We start from the raw sequence: 19,478 nt of genomic DNA on the forward strand, positions 1-19,478 counted from the left end.
GCCGGACCAGATTTTCTTTAAATGAAGGAGTGAGATTATATGGGACCATAACTGTGCCATAACTTGGCATAAGTGGAAGAGATGATTCATATCCTCAACATTGGATTTGTAGAAACAACATCTTGAGGGACCATGAAAAGCCTGCTTCATGAGGTTTAACTCAGTTGGGGCTTTGTTTGTGAGTATACACCACATGAACAACTTGGGTTTTGGGGAGGATTTTAATTTCCAAAGGTGGCGCCACGACTAGCTAATTATACCATTTCCCCCCTTTGTCATAAGAGCAGCATAGCCAACTTTTGGAGAGTATTATCCCTGAGGGGCAGTGGCCTAGATGAGCTCGTCTTATTTTTCAGCGAGCCTGATTTTGGCTTTTTCTAAAGCCCCAATGAAATGATTCTAGACCCTGGACCATCTGTCTGGAATGTTCAATTCTCTGTGATCCAGCCATCGTTGAGGCATCCAAGGGTCCAAACCGACGACAACAATATGAGCGATCTTTGTGATTCCTGTCCCTGAGAGGAAATTTTGAAGGGCCCTAGGAAGGATATGGGCATTCCCGCTAGCCCTTGCTTAATGATGTTGAAAGATTGGGAGATTGCCTTCTAGATGATGGAAGCACCAACAAAGGATATACTGGGACTGCGGATCCACTCCATAATTGAGAGGGGGTGGATGTATTTGAAATATATTACCTCTTGCCATAGGCTTTCTGACTTGATTATTTGCCAGCCCATTTTTGCCATAAGGGCCATTGCGAAGGACTGAAGGTTTTTTAAGCCCCAACCACCCAATTTTTTAGGCTTCCCAATCTTGTCCCAGCGGACCCAGGCAAAAGTCCTCCCTGTGTGTTGTCCCCTCTAGAGAAAGCTACAACAGATTTATTGTATCCTGTTTAGAATACCTTTTGGGATCCAAGCCAGAGTCATCTAGTAAAACGGGATCGCCTCGAGCACTGATTTTATCAAAGTGAGCCGACCCACCCTGGAGAGCTAGCGTTGTTGCCAAATGTTTATTTTTCTATCAATCTTTGCAATGAGCCAGGCCTAGTTGGCAACGCGATAGCCATTTGGTTTCAGTTTGAACCCCAGATATTTTAGGCCCGCATCTAGTTCCTATTTGACAAAGACAAATTGTTGGGATGCATATCTTTTCTCATTTTGGAGACAGGTCACAAATATGATCATGGATTTTCCATAATTTGGTTCCATACATGTGGCTTTGCAAAATAAAGATAATATGTTTTTGAAAACATATGAATCATGAAAAGAACCATTTAGAAAAATAAGTACATCATCAACAAACAAAAGATGCGAGAGGGTAGTCATATCTGAAATCTAGACGCTCCCCAGGTTACCCACCTCACAAGCATTTTTTATCAGTCTTCTTAGACCTTCCATGATTAGAAGAAAGAGTAGGGGGGAGAGTGGGCACCCCTATCTAAGACCATGCTCAGCATGAAAAAAACCGGAAGCTACCCCATTGATAAGGATACTAAAGGAGGCAGAAGAGATACAACACATAATCCGGGAGATAAAGGAGTGGGGGAAGTCGATATGAGTGAGTATGAGCTAAAGGTAGGACCAATTAGCCTGATAAAACACTTTGGAGAGGTCAATATTTAGAATGATGGATCTTTTGTTCTGTTTTTTTATTGAATGGAGAGCTTCTTTGGATTTCCCTATGGCTTCGTGAATCTGTCGATGACCAAGGAAAGAAAACTGTTCCTTGGAGATCATCCTGGAGAGGATAGGTTTAACACGAAGGGCGATGGTTTTGGATGTGATTTTGTAGATGTTGTTGCAGAGGGAGATAGGATGATAATCATCAAAGGTAAGGGGTTTGTCAATTTTGGGGATGAGGGTCAAGAATGTTGCATTAAACCCTTCATACATTCTGCCTAAGATTCTGCAATCCTTTATAGCCATGAGGAGATCTGGCCCTACAAGCTCAATAAAAGTGCTATAGAATTCCACCAGCCACCCATCCGGCCTTGGAATTTTGTCTTTTTAAAAACATTTCATCACAACTTCAAGTTTCCCTTGCAAGATTGGTGCTAATAAGGCCTCTATCTCATCAGGCTCGACAAAACTAGGTAGAGCCTCTGCAATGCGAATGATGTCTGGGAGGGTTACACCCCTTGGGGCCTTACAAATTTTAGAAAAATGACGAACACCCATATCAGCCAACTGATTGAATGTATTTGCCTCCCTGCCTTTTGGATCATGTAGTTCCCAAATAATGTTTATAGACTTTCTCCCTTGGGTGTATTGTTGAAAAAACTTGGAATTATCATCCCCGACTTTTAGCCATAGTGCTCTACTTTTTAAACGCCAAGACTCCTCTTTCTATCTCAATAGTCTAATCTTTTCTGATTCTAGTTGGATTAAATGTGCCTTTGTTTCAATTGATGAAAAATTAGTAATCCCAGAGGATTCCAATAAACTAAGGTCTTTTTCAATCCTTTGAAGTTCTACCTTATCCTTCCTCTGTTTTTCCTTCGCCCATTCAATTGTTTTTGTTTTTAGAGAAGCCAGATTTTTTGTAATGACCTCAGCCGGGGATATATGATCACCCGAACTATAGTGAATCCAAGAGTCAGTGACAAGTTTATGGAACTCGACTTTAGATAGGCAAGATGAGTTGAATTTAAAAGGTGCTCAGGGTTTGTAATTTCTATCCTTAATCTCCAAAAAATTGGGAAGTGATCCGATATCCCTCTCGTACTCACCCACTCGCGAAAACGCTCCAATCTGGATAAAAGAGAGGCCTTTATAAAAAATTGGTCCAGCCTCCTCCCCTGTCCTTCTGTTCCTCCATGTCGACATAATCTTGGCCAAAACAATATTCAGAAGTTCATGTGTTAAGAAACCAACTCACAAAAAGATAGAAAAGATAGATCAACTGTTGGGCCCCTACACTAGTAGTATAGGGGCCTGGTTTTTGTGAGCTAGTTTCATAACATCAATGCCTTAGAATTCAGCCTCTTCGAGGGGGAAACCTCCTTTACATTACACAAATGGACAATTCTTGGATGATACAAATGACTGAACCTCCCTTCTATATATAGGAGTCTAAGGGGTCACAATATAATCAAGTCGACATAATAGTAATACATAAGGGCACAAAAATAACAATAGTGGGTTTCTATGGGGCATACTAATAACAATATGGGCACGATAATAACAATAAGGGATACAATGACAATAGTAATGGGGGAATCACTAGTATTATAGGGGCCTAACATGCCACTCTCCTTCCGAAAAGTGTTGTCCTCAACGCTTGAGTAGTTCTGGATGCTTCTGTATAAAATTCTCATCCTCCCATGTGGAATCTTTAGCGGATAAGTTCTTCCACTTGATGAGATACTCCGATATTGATCGATTTTGTAGCTATCAAGTTCTTGTTTCTGTGACTGCTTCCGGTTCCAATATGATTTTTCCTTCCTCATCAAGTTTTAGCAATATTGTTTGAACTGGGAGCTTGTCACCTATAACCTTATTTAAACATGAAACATGGAAAACTGGGTGCACTTGGGAAGCTGCAGGAAGCTCCAATTTGTATGCCATAGTACCAATATTTTGCAACACCTTGTACGGACCATAATACTTTGCTGATAATTTATTATCCTTCTTAGCTTGCTTGAGGGACATTTGTTTATATGGTTGTAGCCATAGGAATACCCAGTCACCTACATCAAAACTTCTTTCATCGTGATGTTGATCTACCTGTTGTTTCATTCTATTCTGCGCCAACGTGAGGTTATCCTTTAAGAGTTGGAGAACTTGTTGATGCTCGATGTGATGTTTCAATGCTTGAACCTTAGAATTTTCTCTTAAATATGATGTGATGGATGGTGGATGATATCCATAAAGTGCCATAAATGGGGTAATTTTGCTATAGTATGGAAGGAAGTGTTATACCACCATTCAGCCAGAGGCAACCATTTGACCCATTGTGTCTGTTTATCAGATATAAAGCAACGAAGATATCCTTCCAAACATTTGTTTACTATCTCAATTTGCCCATCAAATTGAGGATGATAAGATGAGCTATGAGCTAACTGAGTACCGAGACAAGAAAATAATTTTGTCCAAAAATTTCTAGTGAAAATGGGATCTCTGTCGCTTACAATAATCTTTGGGTTTCCATGTAGCTTTTGAATTGTTTCCATAAATGCAGTAGAAACTGTACTGGCCTTAGATGGATGTGGTAAGTCTATCAACTACCACCATGATGACACTCTTTCCCTCGGACTTGAAGCCTCCTCCCAATGTTGGCTTGGAATGGATAAAGGTTGTAATAGACCTAGGGTCTTAATTGTTTCAACTTTATTTTGTTGGCAAACCAAACATTCCAGCACAAACTTTTGAATACCTGATTTAAGGCCATCCCAAAAAAGTTCCTTCTTAATCTTGTGGTAAGTTTTTAAAAATCTTGAGTGCCCTCCTAAGGAAGAAGTGTGCAATTCCATAAGAATCTTTTGTTTGAGTCAGGAATCCTTACATAGGTATAAGCGATATTTGTACCATAACGAATCATTTTTCCAACTAAATGTATCAGATGTACTGGGATCTTGTTGTAACTTTCGAATGAGTGCCCACACTTCTTCGTCATTCTTCCATTCCTCCCTTGCTTCGTTTATCCAATCTGGTTGGATAATAGAAATGGCGCACAACAATGCTTCCACATCCTCATCCTTTCTTGAGAATGCATCCACCACAACATTTTGCTTCCCTTTTTTTAGATGATTTCAAAGTCATAACCCAACATCTTCGTGACCCATTTTTGTTGCTCTTCAGAGGATAATCTTTGTTCTAAAAAGTATTTAAGACTATCATGATCTGTTTTTAACTTGAAGTGTCTTCCCATTAGGTAGGGTCGCCATTTCTTAAGTGCATGTAGTATTGCCAACATTTCCTTCTCATAAATAGCTTTGTGTAAATACTTTCCCTTGATTGGACAACTCTCGAAAGCAATGGGACTTTCATCTTGCATTAAAACAACACCAATTCCATTTCCTGAAGCATCACATTCCACAATAAAGGTTTTTGTGAAGTCCGGTGTAGCTAAGACCGATGCTTGGCACATTGCCTCTTTAAGATGTTCAAAGGCCTTTGTTGCTTTTGGAGTCCATGAAAATGCATCTTTATTCAATAATGTTGTTAGAGGTGTTGCTATTCTCCCATAATTCTTAACAAACTTGCGATAATACCCTGTCAACCTGAGAAATCCTCGCAAATGTTTTATGGATGTAGGGATTTTCCATTCCTTAATGGCTTTAATTTTGTTAGGGTCTACCTTAACACCTTCATGAGATACAATATGACCTAGATATTCCACCTCTTGTACTCCAAAGAAACATTTGGAGATTTTTGCATATAATTGTTTCTCCTCCAATAGTTTGAACACCCTGTCAAAATGTTCAACATGATCCTTCCAAGACTTGATGTAGATTAGTATATCATCAAAAAATACTAACACAAACTTTCTAAGGGTGGGTTTGAAAATGGAATTCATCAAAACTTGACATGTAGAAGGTGCATTGGTAAGGCCAAAAGGCATGACCAAAAATTCATAATGATCCTCATGAGTTCTAAATGCTATTCTCGGAATGTCTTCAGTCTTCATTCTTATTTGATGATATCCTGAATGAAGATCCAACTTGATGAAGTAAATTGATCCATGAAATTCATTCAATAATTCATTAATGACAGGAATGGGAAATTTATCTTTAATAGTGAGCTTGTTGAGCTCCCTATAATCTGGACACATACGCCATGATCCATCCTTCTTGTGCACCAATACTACTGGAGCAGAGAAAGAACTTTGACTAGGTTGAATTATACCAGCCTCTAGCATTTTTGCAACCATACGTTCAATTTCACTCTTTTGGGCATAAGGATATCTGTACGGCCTGATGTTTGGAGGAACACTTCCTGGAATCAAATGAATAGCATGATCATGATCACGAATAGGTGGGAGACCTTTGGGAGTCTCAAATACCTTGGAATGATTGTCCAAGACTTTTTGGAGATCTGGAGAAATAGATGATTTCGATGTGGGAACCTCTAGTGAACATAATTGTGCAATTACACCTCATTGTTCCTTCTTTAGAAGCTTTGTCATACTGTTAGAGCTGATTATCTTTCCCAGTTTCCCTACAATACCCCTTAATTCAACTTCCTTTCCTTCTGCACAAAATTTCATGAAAAGTTCTTGAAAATTAAAAGCTATTGTACCCAAGGATTGTAGCCATTGGACTCCTAGTACAACATCAGCACCACCCATTGGAATGGAAAGCATTGGGCTATTCAATACATATTCTCCCATGGATAGCTTGATATTATGGCACTTTCCAGAGCAATTTATGGTTCTTCTACTTGCAACCATTACTTGACACTTTGGTGTTGGATATAGGAAGCAATTCAATTCCTTTGATATCTTACAATGAATGAAATTATGGATACTTCCCGAATCAATCAACACTATTACCTTTTTCTTCTTGATATGTCCTTCTATCTTGATAGTTTGAGGAGTCGTAATTCCAGCCAATGCATTACAAGATATGGTCAGATTCATTTCTTCTTTATCTAGGGTTTGTTCCTAGAGTATATTCTCTTCTTTTGACATTTCTCGTTCCTTTTCTTCCTCCTATTCATAATCTATGTAGAATAATTTCTTCTTAGCACACTTATGACCTTTAGTGTATTTTCTATCACAACTGTAACAAAGCCCTTTTTCTATTTTTTCTTCCAATTGTTGTGGTGTCAAACTTGTAGGTTTTGGAAGGCTAGGTGTAACAACACTTCCATATTTATAGTTGTGAGTGGTAGGCTTCCTGGTTGCCATATTTTTCATGCTTTCCATTTTTTTTGCTAACCTGAATGCCTTCTCCAATGAATCAGGTTCCCAAAGGCGAACCTCATGTTGGATATTATCCTTTAAAGTCCCTATGAACACATCAATCCTACGCTCCTATGGAATATGTTTTACCCTTATGTTCAATTTTTGGAAGTCCTCAATGTGCTCCATCATTGAACCCTTTTGTTTGAGGTTTATAAATTGGCTAAAAAAGGTGTTGCATTTTGTATCCTCATAATGTGCTATCATTTCTTCCGTAAAAATTGTCCAAGTGGCAATTTGTTTACAAGAGCAAAGCCATTGATACCATACAAACTGATTTGGTGCCAAATATAAAGTTGCAATACGTACCTTTTGTGTGTTTTGCACATTATGGAGATCGAGAAATTGCTCCATCTGTAGTATCCATGTTCCGGGATCTTTGCCATAAAACTTCCTCATATCGATTTTGGAACATGGTGGGTCTTCAATCCAACATTAGAGTCTATGAAATAATGATTAACATTTCTTTTGTTCTCATCACGAGTTTCCTTTACTACATTTCACCATTAGTGACCATTTCTTGTAGAAACTTATTCAAATTTATCTTCAATTCTTCCATCTTATCATCCATGCCATTCATCTTAGCATCCATGCCATCCATCTTAGCTTCCATGCCATCCATATTAGCTTCCATATTAACTTGCATGCCATTCATATTAGCTTCCATGCCATTCATCTTGGCTTCCTTTACCTTTAATGAGAGTGAAATTTGTTGTACTTGGTCTTGTAATTTTGATATATCATGTTGCATTTCTTCCTCTTCTTCATGAGTCATGCTAGATATTTTAGGTTGCTTACTAGGTGTTTCCATTTTATTTCTATTCGAGGCATTAATTAATGCTAATAATTTTTCACTATTTCCTTTGAATTCCTTCAAACTAATTTTTCAAACCAATTTTATGCAAAAAAAAAAAAAAAAAAAAAAAAAAAAAACTACACTTTTTTTTTCACTTTGTAAGAGCTCGATATTATATCTGTTGTATCTCTGTAACTGCAGATCTCGAATATCTGAAATCTTGTACTGCGGTATCCCTTTGAGTCCTCTTTCTAACCCCACAAGTCTGATCAAGATTGGATTCTCCAAGGAAGAGTTATGCCAAATCTCCCATGGTGACCTGATTATAAACTAGTTCAGTAGAGCGAACTTGGATGATGTGCCACGTGTCACTGCTTCAACCTTAGTACCTGAAACTAATACACAGAGAACTACATGCCATCCTCTTTTTGAAACTTCTTATGAAATTTCAATCTGATGCTCAAAACAAAGTTATGATGATTTCCCCAGGTCACCTGTTTGGAATGTAATTTAGGAGTTTGCAAAAACCCTAACTTCCTCAGATCACATCTCTGTAAATATAGCGAGACAAGCTCTAAAATTTGGACCCAAAGTTCAAAACGATTTCAGCTCAAATGGGTTTTTTTTGTAGCTTTTAAAACGTCACAGAAAAAAAGTTATAGTGAAAATTCCACGATGACCTGTTTGGAGCAGCGAAACCCTAGAATCCAAAGCTCTGATACCAAATGTTAAGAAACCAACTCACAAAAAGATAGAAAAGATAGATCAACACCTTAGAATTCAGCCTCTTCGAGGGGGAAACCTCCTTTACATTACACAAATGAACAATTCTTGGATGATACAAATGACTAAACCTCCCTTCTATATATAGGAGTCTAAGGGGTCACAATATAATCAAGCCGACATAATAGTAATAACATAAGGGCACAAAAATAACAATAGTGGGTTTCTATGGGGCATACTAATAAAAATATGGGGACAATAGGGGAACAATAATAAAAATAAGGGATACAATGACAATAGGAATGGGGGAATCACTAGTATTATAGGGCTTAACATCATGGGTGTCCAAAAGAGTTTCAAAAAGAACCGAGAGGGGGTCACATTGGGCTCTGCTGCCTCAGGTCTTTTCCAACTCTACTGAGAAGTTTAAAGCATCCCCAATGATCAAATTATCTGCTTGCATAAAATTGTCTTGCAATAGTCTAACCCGTAACTGTTCCCTATTATGGCGGGGTCCATAAATGTTGACGAGTCCGAGAGGGAAGTTGTAATCCGAGGAGGTAATATCGGAACCAAGAAACCCCTCCCACCACAAACATTATGTACTTTTATTGTTCTTTTATTGAAACCCATGGTGTAGCCACCTGAGCACCCTCTAACATCCAAGGAGTGGAAAACCCAGTCCAGAAGGAATTTCAGGAGCAGATTGTTAACCAGGCTCCCTTCACCCAGAGTTTCTTGCAAGAAAATAACATCTAGTCTCTCTGAAAGACATAACCTCTTTAGAGCTAGTTTTTTGTCTGGGCTGGCCAGGCCCCTACAGTTGAAGGAGAGACACTTCATGGGGTAACCTTAGGAGGGTTTCCCTTTACTCTAAGGACCCAGTGAATGGGGGTTTGTACCCCCGAAGCCACTTCGATGCCAACCCTCTTAATGGCTTTTGAAAGGTGAGATTGTCTGCCACCAGGGGGGGTTTAAGGGGATGGAAGGGAGGGGATCCACATCCAAACTGTTATCACTCAGTTTGTTCCCCAAAAGATCCTGAGAAAAGGGAATACGGCTGAGGTAACCACAAACCAATCTTTTAGCTGCATATTCTAGCCAATCTGCAACCAGAGAGGGCTCTCTCTTTATGATTTAGATTTGTTTTGTTATATGTTAGGCTAGTTATAAAGCATAGGTTTTTGTTTGGTGTTTGGAAGGTGACATTCAATAGAACGGGGCCGCAAGATAAGAGAAGTTCAGACCATTGGGTTGATGGAGTCCAATGAAAATAAACCTCTGGTATGGTTTCTTAGGGAAAAGGAGGACTACAGAGCAAGATAATTAAACACAGAGCAATTTTCAAGCTGGAATAAGATGAAATGAAGTCAGGGAGTGAAAGGCAATCAAGAATATTTCATTATGCTAATAGAGGGAAATTGAATAAACATTACCAAGGAGCAGTTAAGAATTCCTTGATGATATTTAGAGTGAAAGAACCAGGGAAACAAGAGTAGTCAAGAATTCTTGCCTATGCTGGTCCTGTAGAAAACATAAAAATTAACAGGAATTGAACACAAAGTACAATCAAGTAAATTCTGGGTTATTCTTTTTTTCCTGCAATTAGAACATGATATATAGATGATAAATAAACATAGGAACAGTAAAACAAGGGTAAAAAGACTTATTGATCCATGAAGTAACACGAGAATTCAGCAACATATTCTTCTGCCATTAATTCCACAACCAGAAAATTCAGCAACAAAGCATTCCAACAATATTTATTCAGAAAGTTTCTCAAAATTACAACGCAGGTCCAGAATGATATTCACCAACCAACAACAATACATCTCTTGAGGAGGTATTTATAAAAAAAGAATTACAAAATATCTCATAGACAAAATATCAAGCATTAACTTCATCCATCTACTTCTTTAAAGGCAGTAAATGGCATTGGAAACAGAGCGCAATGAATGCATGAGTAACTTGCGTTGTGTTGGCTGCCTTAGGTGGTCTGATATCTTTGACTTTTTGACTTATCAAGTCGGCTGGCAGCTATTTCTTTATCCTGCGTTTCTGCGTTGCTGTCCTGGCCCTTCCATTTGTGCCCGATTTCTCTTTAATGCGTTTTGGCGTGAATGCCTTCCTTGGTGTCTTCATGTTTATGATAGGTGGCACGCACATTAAATTTGATTAAATGCAGACAAAAAAAAAAGGAATTAGTGCCAACACTACCTTGGTAAAATCTCCAACATGCCCTGCCACCATTGATCTGTTGGCAACTGGTGTCTTTGTAGTTTAATTAATGTTTCATCAACTTTAGTATACTTGTAGTAGTAATTGGGCTAGACTTCAAAAAGGTGTGTCATCTCATGTTCAATGTAGAACAAATTTTCTAATTTGTCATATAAACTCTGTCCAGAGGGGGCTACTGTCTCTTCTGAAATGCTTGATGATGCTGTAATTTGATTGGTAACATAGGTATTTACCCTGTGAGCATACTATTCATGTGTTAACAGTCTTCCATTGCTGGTCAATAAGCTGGGTAACCCTTTGCTCTGCAACACTGCAAACTTTTCTCTGAAGGCATTTATTTCTGTTTGCATTTCTTGGCACTTTCTTTCTAAAGTTTGTACGAAATTCCTCATTGTTAGCACCTTTTTTACTGTCAAAATTGTACCTGTTCTGTCCTGAATATCTAGAGCTGCTAGTTGCTCTCTAGTATGAGTATTCAAAAAATGAATTAGTTTATTGGCCTGTTCGGGCTTGTTTGCCAATAATGCTCTGGCTTTTTGAGTCTCAAATTGAGCTATCCCTTTCAATTCAATCTGGTCATGAATAGTCTGTATTGATGTCCATTAATCAATGTTGGACTGACCAATTTTAGTCCACAAAATTGTTTTGATTTCTGCCAGAGTTTTGTGAAGAGTAAGGTCCTTCTCCAAGGCTTTTACCTTATTTTCCAGGGCCTTCACTTCTCTTGTTTTCTCAGCCACAGTTATTTTTGATTTATCATAATTTACCTCTATCTTGGCCAGTTTTTCTTTGGCTTCCTTTAACTCTGCCATTTGGAGTTCTAAAGCCTTTATTTCCTTCATCATCTCTTCCATGCTCAGGCTGGCATCTGGTATTGTTGTTGTGGCTGCTGTAGTTGTTGCTGAAGCTGAGGTACCTGCTGTTGATTCTGGGACAATGGGAGGGACTGCTGCTGAAGTTGTACGAGGAGCTGTTGTACTTATTGGAGCTGTTTCTGGTGGCTGGGAGGCCAATTCTCTTTGTTTTCGTTGTAATGCTATCTCCAATGCCTTCTCTATTTCTGCCAGCCTTTCATTCATCCTCATTAGAAAACTTACTACATCCTCCTCTTCTTTCTGCTGTGCAACTTCTGTGGTCTGAGGGTGCATTGTAATTGGCAGCTTGAGCTGCTTTCTGAGGGCCGCAATATCTTCTTCTTTCTTTTTTATTAAAGCCTGAATACCCTTGGGATCCTTGGGATCATGTCCCAGCTCAATGATAATTTCCTCCAAGGATTTAATTCTATTATCCTTGGCTAATGAGGAGGCCTTCTCCAATTCCAATTGGGCAGAAGTATTGTGCAATGAATTCTGCAGTCTGTGAGCCAATAATGCTTTGTCTGCCAAGGTAGAGTATACCATTTCTCCGGTTTGTTTATGTAACTCAATCTGGTCCATTGGGTGGATGTCTTTAGAGAGAACTTCTAGATTGGTCCTGATATAATCAGCAGCTGACTGTGGCTGTTGCGTTGTAGGCCTGAAGTGACTAAGGATCATTTTCCCTTCTTGGATATCATAGGCTGCCATTAGCCTTTGTTGATTGGTGGGAGCCATTCTTAGCAATTGATTATAAAGCTGGAACCTTACTGGCTCATTTCTGGCCTTTATTTCAGTGAATTCTTTCTTGATATCCGAGCCTTGCTTGCTCTGTTGCTTGGTGGATGTAACCTCCACACCATGCTGCCTCTCTTGCTCTTGCTGATATGAACTAGTTGATGTCTCCAAAATTGGAGGAGCCTGCTGTTCAGTTGTTTCCTCACCCCTTAGGCTGCCTGCTGTCTCTTCTGCCAATTCTTCCTCAGAGTAAGGATTTAACCTTTGCCTCTTTTCCCCTTGTTGTTCTGCTGATCCACCTGTAGGTGTCTCCTCCTGCCTATCCCTTTTCTTGGCTCTTTCCTCATTGAGAGGAGTTTGTAACACATGGATTTCAGGTAACTTTGTTTGTGTTGAAGGACCTTTCCCCTTTGATGCATCTGGCTGATCTGCCATTGTTTCCTACTCTGAATGCAGTACTTCCTTGCCTTTGGATGTCCGTGTCGGTGGAGTACTCTCTTGGGCAGGTTGTTGAGAAGTTGTAGCAGATGATGTGCCCGCTCCAATGTGTTGAGGCAATGTGAAAGGGACCTGTCCAAAAGAGTCCAAGTCAAGTGTTTTTTCAAGCTCTTTCATTGCTTTTTCTAATTTCTCTTCTTCAGTAAGCTCTTCAACTAGTGTTCCTTCTACCCAATCCTGTTGATTAGCATATTGTTCAATCTCAGGGATTTTGTGGTGCACATATCTTGTAAGCTTGTTTTTGACTCTTCTAAAACTTATGAAATGTTCAGGGTCATATGGTGACCAATGAAAACTTTGTTTCAGCATAAGTTGATCTTTTAATATCTTATCTGCTTCCTCCCAGGCTTCTTCCCTTTTATTGAAGATAAAAGGGCCCAATTGATGTCTTATCTTGAGCTGTGCTTTTTTCCTAGCACCATAGAAATGAGTTAAGTCTGAACTACTAAATTGCCGGTAGTATTCCAGGGCAAAGAGTCTCATAGGGACATATTTTGGCAGCTTGTAGGGAGTTAATTCACAACCATAAATCCTGATCACTGTGTGGTTTTGGTAAAAATACCAGTCACCAATACTGTATTCCTTTGAGAGATGTAAAATTTTCTGCATTTCAGCAGAGAGCCTGGCAGGAGGAGTTGTTATCAACAAAGAAGTGGCTGGATATATGAATAGGTCAATGAACTCACAATATGTATATGGGGAGTTGTGGACTTCATGGAATACTGAGGTCCAGAAAATCACAGACCTCCTTTCTCCTTTGAGGTCCAATCTTTTAAGAGGAAGTTGGAAACTATCAGGTTGATAGTACAACAACAAATGATACATGTAGGATGTGTATTTGAACACTCTTTCTCTCTCCAAATTCATGAATTGCTCATGGATTTTATTTGCTATGAAGGTGGCATAATCATACTTGACAGCAGGGGGCTGTCCTGGAGTGAATATGGACATCAATACTAAAACAGTTTCATCAACATACTCACTGGTTTTGAATCCTAAAATGTAGGATATCATGTCTATAATGAGTCTCCCTGCCTCATTGAACCAGACTTGGAGATAAGGAGGAGGCTGGTCAGGCTGGCAATTTGGTTTCATAAACAACTGTGCAATTCTGGTTATCTTTGAGCTGGGCAGTTTGGCACCTTGGTCAAGCAAGAATTTCATGGTGAGAGGAGCCAGAGGTTGAGTTGGCTTGAAGTTCAACATCTCATTTATGGATTGAGGAGTGATATAGAAGAGCATAGTCCCAAATGGAGCCATAACTGCTCTTTGTGCGGGTTCATAATTTGCACAACATAAATGGATGAAATCAGGGAGCACATTCACTGAAGGGAGGTAACAGATAGGCATGTTGGACTCCCAAATTCCCAAGACATCAGTATTGCTTCTGTAGCTATTTCTAACTTCACAAAAGGCTTGCAGGTGAGGTTTGTAACCCATCATATCCTTAATTTGGAAGTCCCTGTCAGCAAGGGGTATCCATTCCAATTCCTTATGTGGTGCATTCAGGGGGGCAACATTTAAGGCCACTGGAGCTTCTGTGGTTCACTGTCTGTGTTTATAATTGGAATTTGGGTGTGTGTAACAACAAAAAACAGAGTACTGGCACTGGGATTTTTCACAGGAATTTTGCAAACTGAGTTTTATATGGAAATGGCCTCACTGGGTAAAATTCAAAGAAAAGACAAAGTCTGCAGAGTTTAATTGGGAAGCTGGATAAAACAGAGGAAATGGTGCTCTTTTGCAAGTGATTTTGACAAATTCAACTCAATATTTGGCATTTTTGGAGATTTTGTCGACGGAAATGGACTTGAATTGTAGTTTAATGGGCAATTTGTAGAGGAGAACAGAATTTGCAGGTTTTCTTTGGAACAATGGGTCAAACAGTGAATTAAAATGCAGATAATTGTAGGCAGGAGCGCATTTCAATTCGAATTTTAGTTTTTCGGGCGCTTTTTACCGAAAACTCGGAAAAATAGGGTTTACGGGCGAATATCGGGTAAATACCTGTTTTACAGGCGACTGGTGCAAAATGTGGTTGCAGACTGAGCTGAGGGGGCCGAACTTGCAGAGTGAACTCTCCTGGGTGGCGGACTGGAGCCATGGTGGCAAATTTGTCATAATTTGCATGCACAGTCTCCGCAAACCAACGAATAGAAATAAACAAAAAACCATCACTTTCACGACTTTTTATTGAAATTTGGGCTTTTTCGGGCTTTTGGCGCTTTTTGTGATGACGTCATCATGACGTAAATTTGTCCTGTAGCGGGATACGGAAGGTGATGTGGCAGATGACATGGCAGACACAGCAGACGAAATAGTGACATGGGCGCTGAGGTGGGCGAATGACATGGTCAGCGGGAGGCGGGAGCGGTTTGTGGTTTCTATCGCACCACCCTTTGTACGATGGTGGTTTCTGGCAGAATGGACGCGATGCAATAGGGTGGCGACACGCGTCCTGGGGTACGACGGGAAAACCGCTTTTTATCGGGCGCTAATCTTCATACATCGGAGTGGCTTCGATATGAACGAGAGCTGTTGGATGGGGAGGGCCCGATCCGACGGTTGACGGGAAGGTAAGTTGGCGGTGGTTTATAACAAAGGGCCCGTACATTATTTTAATGTTTTTTTTTAATATTTGCGGGGTATAAACCTTGGTTAACAGGGTTTTATATGGTTTATGCAGGCGGCTTTGGTTATTTGTTTAACCAAATGTTAAACAAATCTTGGTGGGGTGCGTGGAGGGTTCTTATTGGCCCTGGGTGGACCAATAATCTTGAAATAACATGGTTATGGCTATATTAAGCCGAGGGTTGGGATATTTAGTTTTTTAGGGATTTTATGTATTTTTACATAGTATGGGAGGGGAAAAGTTTGAATAGGAGCTATATAATAGAGTTAGGGTGTTAGTGTGGTTTTGTGAAATAGAAAATGCTAAGTTTATAAGGTAAAAACTTAGGTTTTTAGAAAAATGAAAGTGAAATGGAAGGGTGCTTTTTACACAAGAAATGTGGCTTGTTTTGACCAAGTGAACACAAAGTTTCACTTAGTATTTCTCATAAAATGAAATGAGTTAGGATCATTGAGCAGATCTCAATGTCCTTGAAGGGATGTTAGAAAGGGTTGCTTGGGGAGATGGGAGGGGAAATTAGTCATGCTCCAACTGTTTAGCAGCCACTTTGCTATTGTAGCTATGATACTCATGAGATAGATCATATTCAACAGGACAAAACTGATCACTAACCTGCTTGTGCAACACCAGAATTACTTACCCATTCTGCTATACCTAACATTTTTTTTTAATCTTGTTTGGGTGCATTTGAACTAGCAAACCCTTTCTTTCTTTTTCTTTTGACTGCCCTCCTATCTAAGTCTGCCCTTATCTCTTCGAGGGGCTCAGATTCAATTGTTGAGAACCCTTGTTTCTCTACCTAGCTAGTGATCTGCCAAGCTTGAACTGTTTGAACAGACCTTATTCTCTAATGCTAAAACAAGGAATTTAAACCTGGATTGGCCAAGATTGAGATGTTGGGCCATCCATCAAGTGTGACAGAAGTCAGTGATTGCACATTCAGAACTTCTTTGCAAAAAGTAGTACAGTAGTGGCATTTTGACTAGCCACTTTCCTGGTCTTTCTTTGGGGTTCATTTTCTTTCTTTCTTGACCAATTCATTTTTTTTGCCCTTTGATTTTTCTTTTAGGGCATAGCTTCTTTACATTTTTTAAATTTTTTCTGTTTTTTGGAAAATATGGAACCTTTGCAGCATGGAAAGGATGATCATATTTGGCATTTCCACAGTCAATCATGAAATATGACACCTATTGGTATAGGAACCTAACAGTGGCTCCACTTGGGGATGGCTTTTCTAGGTGAAAAGCCAAGAACAACAGGTCAGATGGCCTTACTTTCAACTCTTGCTGTAATCTGAAACTTCCTTCTGCTGTAGACAAACAAACTGAATCTTTGTGGCATGTATACACTTCTCATGAGCTGATCTGTACAGAATTACAGCTCTGTCTTTGCTGGTTTGTCTGAGTATTTGTCATCATCTCTATAGCTCCCAAGTTTTCTTCTTGATTTCTTCTGATAAACACAAAATATACATAGAAAGGTGGAAGGTGGCACAATTCCTTGCTTTTCCCTCAAAATTTGCTGCATCCTATTCCCTATCTTATTGCTGTAATAAACTGCTAAAATAGACACTATTTATGTACAAAATACAGTCCTGTTATGTTAACAAAGAGGATCAAAATAATGCTTGAGCATTCACCCATTGACTGGCCCTTCCTCAGCTTCTGTACCATCCAAACTTCTCAAAAAATAGGTGTTATTTCCTTGTACAACCTGAATGAAAAAAGGGCCTTTCCATAGGAAATCAAATTTTCCATGTTTTCATTTGTCTTCCCTCCTAGAATCCCACTTCAACACTTTGTCTCCTATGAAGAAATCTTCTACTTTTGTCCTTTTGTCAAAAATCTTCTTAAGTCTATCTTGCAGAACCTGAGTTCTTTGATACACTTCCTCTCTAGTCTGCTGCAAGTGGATAGTTTGATTAATTCTTCTTTGAATCTCATTGGGTTCTTCTTGTATTTCTTGCAGCAATTTGATCACAGGGATTCCCAGAGATGAGGGGAATATAACCTCCATGCCATAAACCAATTCATATGGGCTTGTTCCAATAGATCTTTTTGTAGTTAACCTGTCTGCCCACAATGCATTAACAAGCTTTTTGTGCCAATTCTTCTTGTTTTCCTCCAATACTTTCTTTATGATGTTCATCAGGCTCTTATTGGATGATTCAGCTAGACCATTACCTTGAGGGTAATAGGCTGTGGAGTGGCCTAAGGTAATATGGTACCTGTGGAAAAAATTGATCATTCTTTTGGATTTAAAGGCAGCAACATTGTCTGTTATGATCTTCTCCGGACAACCAAATCTAGAAAGAATATTGGATTCTAAGAATTGCATGATGATTGAGTCATTGGCTTGCCTACAAGGGATGGCTTCTATCCACTTGGTGAAGTAGTCTGTGGCAGTTAAAATCCACTTATGTTGGCCAGAAGAGGAAGGGTGAATTTCTCCAATGAAATCTAAACCCCATTGTTGAAATGGTCTTTCGGTGGAAATGGGCTTTAGAGGTAAAGGTAACAGCTTTCTCTTGCCTTCAAAGATTTGACATTTGTGGCAAGAAACTACAAATTTTTTCACATCAACAAATAGGGAGGGCCAATAGAAACCAGCTCTTAGAATTTTATCAGCTGTTGACTTCCAATATAAATGTCCACCACAGTCCCCTGCATGAAATTCCTTGAGTACTTTGTCAGTTTCATCCTGTGTTAGGCAATTCAGTAAAATACCTTCATGATTTTTCCAAAATAAAACATTATCTATAATACAAAAATTTGAAGCTTTCATTTTTAGGAATCTCTTTTTAGTTCTGGATAACCCTGGAGGAGCTTGCAGGTTTAACAATACATAAATTATATCAGCATACCAAGGTGATTGTAAAAAGGCTTGATTGATCTGTGGAGTCGCCATCTCCTGCTTGTTATCCAGTTCATTGATGTCAAGGGCTTGAAAATTGGTTTCAGTCATCAATTTAGCTAAACCTTGTCCTTTTATCAGATTTGTTGGTTTGATTTCAATGTCATATTCCAAAATGTTGGCTATCCATATGCCCCTTTTTCCTTCAATTCCTTCTTGAGTCAGAATGTCTTTGACCACAGCATTTGGGACATAGGCTATCACATGAGAGTATAGGATATAAACTCTGAAATCCTTGATGGCCTTTACAAGGGCATAAGCTTGTTTCTCCATGATTTGATATTTGAGTGGAGCATCTCTGAGTGCTTTGCTGAAAAAAGCAATGGGCTTCTCACATCCTTGGTCATCTTTTTGTAATAGGACAACAGCTATAGTATGCTCAGATGCAAAGGGAAAGATTATAAAATCTCTATCAAACTTGGGGCTTGTGAGGACATGTGTTTTAGTCAAATCTATTTTGATTTCCTCAAAGGCTTGTTTAGCTTCTATTGTCGATTTGACTTTAGAATCTTTCTTCAACATGTTATTCAACAGTCTTATTAGTTCAGCCAAGTTGGGAATGAATCTTCTTAGGAAATTGATCTTTCCTAGGAAAGCTTGCAATTCTTTGATGTTCCTTGGGTGAGGCACTTGGAGGATAGCTTGTATTTTGTCGGGGTCAATTCTGATGCCATCTTTTGAAATTATGTGACCTAGGAGTTTGCCTTCTTCTAGGCCAAACAATGATTTCTTTGGGTTCAAAGATATGCCATATTTTCTACAAATTAGGAACACTTGCCTGAGATGTTCTAAATGTTCTTGATCTGATTTGGAAAAAGCAGTGAGATCGTCAAGATATATGACTAAAAAATCATGAATCTCTTTTGCAAAGGCTATGTCCATTGCTTGCTGAAATGTGGCCCCTGCATTTTTAAGTCCAAAAGGCATTTTGACATATTTGAAGGTTCCCCAAGGTGTTGTAAAGACAATTTTGTCTTGATCATCCGGGTGAACTAAGATCTGATTAAATCCTGAGAATCCATCTAACAGTGAGATCCTAGAGGCTCCTACTACCCTTTGTAGGATGTGATCCATTTTTGGTAAGGGGTAGTGGTCTTTGAGAGAAACTTTATTCAGATTTCTTAAGTCAACACACAATCTTATCTCTCCCGTTTTCTTCCTAGTAGGCACTAGATTTGAA

The sequence above is a fragment of the Pinus tabuliformis genome, chromosome Q, assembly GCF_031772625.1.
Source record: "Pinus tabuliformis cultivar Carrire ecotype Pingquan chromosome Q, CPIR1, whole genome shotgun sequence".
NCBI classification, from domain to species: Eukaryota; Viridiplantae; Streptophyta; class Pinopsida; order Pinales; family Pinaceae; genus Pinus; species Pinus tabuliformis.